Consider the following 6,000-nt stretch of genomic DNA (forward strand, 5'->3'; position numbering starts at 1 on the left):
TCTAAAGCCAGTTTGAAATGGGTCCAGATAATCAGTTTCCTCCAAAACCGCCTGGAGCTGGTCGTCCACCACCCTCTCAATCACCTTGCCCAACCAGGAGAGAGTAGAGATTGGCCTATAACTATCTATCGCCGAAGGATCCAGGGAAGGCTTCTTAAGAAAAGGTCTAACTATTGCCTCCTTCAGACATGGAGGCACCTTACCCTCCCCTCAATGATGCCTTGAGGCATCTTCTGTGTTCCAAACTGTTTAAAGGTGCATGCCAGCTCTTTAAACTGAGCCTAAACTGAGCTAAAAACAAACAGGCCACCTAATGGCGCAGTGGGGAAATAACTTGCCTAGGGAGCAAGAGTTTGCTGGTTCGAATCTCCACTGGTATGTTCCCCAGACTACGTAAAGTCTGGGAACCTATCTCAGGGCAGCAGCGCACCTATTTCGGGCAGCAGCGATATAGGACGATGCTGAAAGGCATCATCTCATACTGTGCAGTAGATGGCAATGGTGAATCCCTCTTGTAATCTACCAAAGACGCTACGGCGCTTTCCAGACTAGCTGCTCAATAGCAGCAAAATGCCTCCATTCGGGCAAGTCATTTTCAAAACATAAACAGCAGGGGGAGCCATCTCACAGCAACTAACAGCCCGAAAAAACAGCAACATTTTCACGCCGGATATATGACGTCCTAGCTCTATATCGCAAGGATTAAATTCGAAACGAGGCATTGGAAATGTGAATGGTACCCTTCTGTCCGCATAGAGACTGCGGTATCATGATATAGGAAGTGTGGAAGTACACTTCTGAGATACATCCTGACCCCGTTGTAGGGTCTAGTCTGGAAAGTGCCCAGGAGTCGACACCAACTTTACCTTTAAAAAAAAACAAGCAACCCTCCATCGCCCTGTTAAGACATGATGTTGAGTTTCTGCACAGATGTTTGTACACATGTACATGTTTGTGTGCGAGTGACAGGTTCACTTTAGAAGTGACCCTGGATACAGGCCCCCTGGAATGCAGGATACTGATAGGAAATGTACTGCTTTGTGTGTGATGGAGATAACAAGTGAATAACTGTACATGTGTGCAGTGCATGAATAAGCTGTACACAGATTGAGCGCAATGTGTGGGAAAAGCTCATGTGCCCAACGGATCTACTTAAGAGACCTGCTGCTTACACAAATGCGTTCTGCTTCCCTTCCCATCACCTGCACACTTTCGCACAATTCTTGTCATAGCAAACCGCTTCCTTTGCTGTGAGGACACGGCAGGAACCTGGTCCTCTTCATGCTCTCATTGCCTTTGCTCCACCTGTCCCCGTTTTCTGGTTCCTCTCCCTGGTCAGTCACTGTCCCCTGTTTGGCCTGGTTAAGACCTCTGCTAGTGTGAGTTGTCTGGCCGGCCATCCTTCAGGCTTTAGCCCCCTTCCTCGGCCTGGGTGTGGATGCACCTTGATGCATGCACGGAAATGCACACCTGTGGACCATCAGCTGCCTCCTAGCAGCATTGCACATCCTGGCGGGGCTCTCTGTGAACTGCTGATAACCAATTAGCAGGCAATTATGTCTGCCTGACATATCTTTAAAGAACAGAAACTTGCTTGGCTTTCGAATAGAGCACGGCAGAGTAGCGTAAGGAAAATGACTACCGCAGGCAGGACCTACATTTCACCTGTGAAATGTTGGAGGGTATGCCACTGTTTCATACTCAAGCCAAGCAACCTCCCTTCTGAAAGCACCAATGTGCACAAATGATTACTGAGGCAGTGTCTAAACTACAAAACCCATGATGCAACAGTAGTTGCTGTTGACACAGCCACAAACAAAATCATCTGGGGGTACTTACTCAAAGAAAGAAATGGATAGCATCAAATTAACTAATATGCAAACGGAACTTGCCAAAGTCTGAATGAGCAGCTAGGTTTTTCTGCTGAAACCCAGCACTCAAATGAAGGGAACCGTGGTGCAAAACAGGAATCCCTCTGTTATGCACACGTGAAGGTGTGAGGCCATTGGTGTATCTAGCGCACTGCTGTCTACTCTGGCTGATGGGGGTGAGTCCTTGGGGTCTTTTGTATCCCCTGCTGCCTCTTTCTTTCTTTCTTTCTTTCTTTCTTTCTTTCTTTCTTTCTTTCTTTTCTTGTCAGAGGTTGAATCTGGAACCTTCTGCGTGCAAAGCGATGTGCGCGCCCTGCCCCTCACCTCCTCAGGCCTCTCTTGGCCTCTCCAAAAGGCTTTGCACCTGCTTCAGCCTCTGTGGGTGAAACCATATCCCTTTGGTATACAGCTCCAAGCACTATAGAAACATAGAATAGTGAAAGTCGGGATTTCCAGCCAAAGGTGGGCACAGAGCCCCCATGAACTAGTGAGCTTTAGACTAGGACATGTCTTTTTTTTCTCCCGTAAGGTGAATTTCTTCTGAAATGCTAGTCCTTCCCCCACTGTCACACACACACACACACACACACACTCACACTCCAGGACGTACACACACCAGAATATCCAGTGCACTTTGAGAAAGAGATTTTCTCTCCTATGACTCTATGGACCTTTTGCACTGCCTTATTGACCACATTGCCTTCTTAATTAAAAGGGGGATTTTAATTCTCTTGCTTGGTTGGGGATGGGCCTATTGCACAGGGGTAGAGCGCACCTGCTTGGCATGCAGAAGATCCCAGGTTCAGCCCCCGACTTCTCCAGGTAAAGCTGGAAGAGACTCCTGCCTGAAACCCGGAAGAAGCGGCTGCCAGTCAGTGCAGACAATACTGAGCTAGATGGACCAAGGGTCTGACTCAGTATATGGCAGCCTCCTATGTTTATTTTATATTTCACGATAGTTCTCAGAACCTCTAGTTTGCAATATTAATATACACCGTCTACATTCCAGTTCACACGTGCTGGAGCTTGCGGGTCCAAACCCACTGAATGCAATATGCATGGCCTGTAACTTTGTGATAATCTAATGCTTGTCGTGTAGAAGTAAAATCTTTCAAAGCAGAGTTTCCCCATGGAATAACTGAGCCGTGCCACCCAGTCCAAATCTCACTTTTCTAACCTGACCAGTGCCTACGCTGCTATTATTCCCATGGCACGAATCATAAGCAAAACCTGGGGTCTGAGAAATGAACGCAAGCTGGGGAGGGGGCCTGTTATTGCAGGGGAACAACTGAGGGGAAGATCTCCAGAAACCAGCATGTCACCTCTGAGCAGAACCAGTGCCTTTCGAAACGGAACGCACTTCCCGGCGCGGTTACTACGAGACGCTGCAAGAGCAGATCCACACATGCAGCAGAGCCGAGAAGGGCTCAAGCCCCCTTCTCGCTCTCCGCCAGAGCACCAGACTGAAGAAGCGGCTATCCAAAGGCAAGGGAGAGCAGTGGCCATGAGCGCATGCATGCCAGGGGTTCCCAAGAAATCTGTTCGGGAGCCACACTCGGCTCATCGGAGAGGAGGGGAAGAAAGGAAAACCTTCTGGTGAGCGGGCATCTTCTCGAATCCATGCTCGGCACCGTCGCAGCAGCAGCAGCCGCCCATCCTGCTGGCAAGGCGGCGGAGACCAGCAGGCACCGAACGGGTCCAGAACCCGAACCTGCACCGGCACCTGCTCCTTCCTCTTCCTCCTCCCCCCCGATTGCAGCCACAACGGGGCATTTGCAGCCCCAGCCTCCCCGGGTGGAATGCTTAACCCTCTGCACGCCACACCCAGCCGAGAGGGGGAGGCGAGGGCGGACTAAGGCGCGCGGGGGGGTGGGGTGGGTGGGGGTCTCAGGGAGCCTGCCGAGGGGAAACCGCCTGCTGGCGAGCGGGTGACCGGCCCCAGCTGTGCGCGGCCGCGGCGTGGTGCATTGGAGGGGCTGGCCGGGCAGGCGTGCCAGGGCGGGCGGGCGGGCTCGCTGCTGACGGTTGAGCCGGAGGCTCCTGCCCGGGCGTCTGTCTTACCTGGAGAGGCAGCCTCGCTTCGCCTCCTCCCTGGCGCCTGTCCTTGGAGAGCAGAGCCCGGCCTGGGCCCCGGAGGCTCCTCGGCTGCCCTCCGGGTGGCGGCGGCGGCGGCGGCGATGGGGAGAGCGAGTCCAGGCGGCAGGCTCCTGCTGCTGCTGCTGCTGCTGCTGCTCAGCCCTCCTCCTCCTCCTCCTCCTCCGTCCGTCGGTCCGTACCTGCGTCTCCTCCTCCTCCTCCTCGCCGGCTCCTGCGAGATCCCGCTGCTTCCCAGAGAGGGCGGTATCAGCCCTCCTCCTCCTCCTCCTCCTCCTCTGCCAGGCAGCGGCGCCTCCTGACGGGCAGAGGCGGCGAGAGGAGGGAGCGGAGGCAGCGCATCTCTCAGGCGGAGGCAGCAGGCACCGGCGGAGCTGCGCCCGCTCCAAAGCCTTTGTCGGCTGGTGGGGCTGAGGAGGAGGCCGGGCAGGGACTGGGAGCGAGCTGGTCCTCAGCACCCTCCTGCCGCCGCCGCCGCCGCCCGCGATGCGCGAGCCTCCTTGCCCTGCGAGCCAGAGGGAGGGGGAGAGGGGAGGGGAGGGGAGATGCAGCAGGAGCCTCTCAGGGCTGGCGGGGCGGGGGGGGAGAGAAGGCGTCTGCAGCTGCTCAAGAGGCTGAGGGAGGGGAGGCTGGGCATGGCTCGCAAGCCCCCTCCCCCCCCAGCTGGCTGTGCATTGTGCAGCGCCAGGAGGAGAGCCCCACAGCCTCCGCGAGCGCAGCTCCTTCTTCTGCCTGGAAGACGCCGCCCCCCCCCCCCCCACGCCCGCTGTGGGTCTTGAGAGCTGCCGCAGGCAGCTGCCTCTACTCCAGCCCCCCCCCCCCCATGCCAAGCCGCGGGGCAAGGAACGCGCCCCTGCCTCTCTCCCCCCAGCAGGTCTACAGCGACCTCCCCGCCCGCCGCTCTCCCTGATCCCCGGAGCGCAAGGGGGTGTCTTGCAGCCAGCAGCCCACACCCCCCTCCACAGGGGCCCTGCTAGACACGGAGCGGGGAGGGCGCCGCCGCCGGGGCGTGTGTGGGGGCTGCGAGCGGCCATGGCGCGAAGAGGCGCCTCCTCTCTGGCGGGCTCCTCTGCAGCTCCGCATTTCAGCTCCGGCGGAGGGAGAGAGCCGGGCTCGTCAGAGGCGCCCAGGGGCCCTCCAGCAGCAGCAGCAGCCAAGTGTGTGCAGAGCCCGGCGCAGAAAGGCCCCGACTTGCCCGGACCCACAGAGGGGGGGTTTCTGGGCGGAAGCCGGGTTTTGCCCAGCCAGCTGGGCAGGCGGGTGGAAACAGCACCCTGAGCACACAACCCCATGCCTTACCCCACACACTCATCCCCATGTGGAAGAAGAGTGTCTTAAGAACATAAGAGCAGCCCTGCTGGATCAGGCCCATCTAGGCCATCATCCATCATTCACACAACGCACGATCCACTTGTGGAACTCTCTGCCACAGGATGTGGTGACAGCCAACAACCTGGATGGCTTTAAGAGGGGTTTGGATGACTTCACGGAGGAGAGGTCCATCAATGGCTACTAGTCAGAGGGTTGTGGGCCACCTCCAGCCTCAAAGGCAGGATGCCTCTGAGCACCAGTTGCAGGGGAGAAATGGCAGGTGAGAGGGCATGCCCTTAACTCCTGTCTGTGGCTTCCAGCGGCATCTGGTGGGCCACTGTGTGAAACAGGGTGCTGGACTAGATGGGCTTCCTTGGGCCTGATCCAGCAGGGCTCTTCTTATGTTCTTATGTTCTGTTTCACACAAGGGCCCACCAGATGCTGCTGGAAGCCACAGGCAGGAGTTGAGGGCATGCCCTCCCTCCTGCTGTTACTCCCCTGCAACTGGGACTCAGAGGCATCCTGCCTTTGAGGCTGGAGGTGGCCTATAGCCCTCCAACTAGTAGCCGTGGATAGACCTCCTCTCTTCCATGAAGTTACCCAAACCCCTCTTCAAGCCATCCAGGTTGTTGGCTGTCACTACATCTTGTGGCAGAGAATTCCACAAGTGGATTATGCGTTGTGTGAAAAAGTACTTCCGTTTGCTGGTCCTAGATTTCCCGGC

At 56.3% G+C, this 6,000-nt stretch overlaps 1 protein-coding gene across 1 annotated transcript in view; it reads right to left on the reverse strand.

The window, feature by feature from the left end:
• Positions 1-4,532, reverse strand: part of FBXO41 (F-box protein 41) — a 106,159-nt gene extending 101,627 nt beyond the window's left edge. Inside the window, exon 1 of the mRNA XM_053254834.1 lies at positions 3,933-4,532. The gene's annotated coding sequence lies outside the window, so the exon portion shown is untranslated. The remainder of the gene's footprint in view (positions 1-3,932) is intronic.
• Positions 4,533-6,000: the final 1,468 nt, after the last annotated feature.

Source organism: Hemicordylus capensis, chromosome 5 (assembly GCF_027244095.1).
Source record: "Hemicordylus capensis ecotype Gifberg chromosome 5, rHemCap1.1.pri, whole genome shotgun sequence".
NCBI lineage: Eukaryota > Metazoa > Chordata > Lepidosauria > Squamata > Cordylidae > Hemicordylus > Hemicordylus capensis.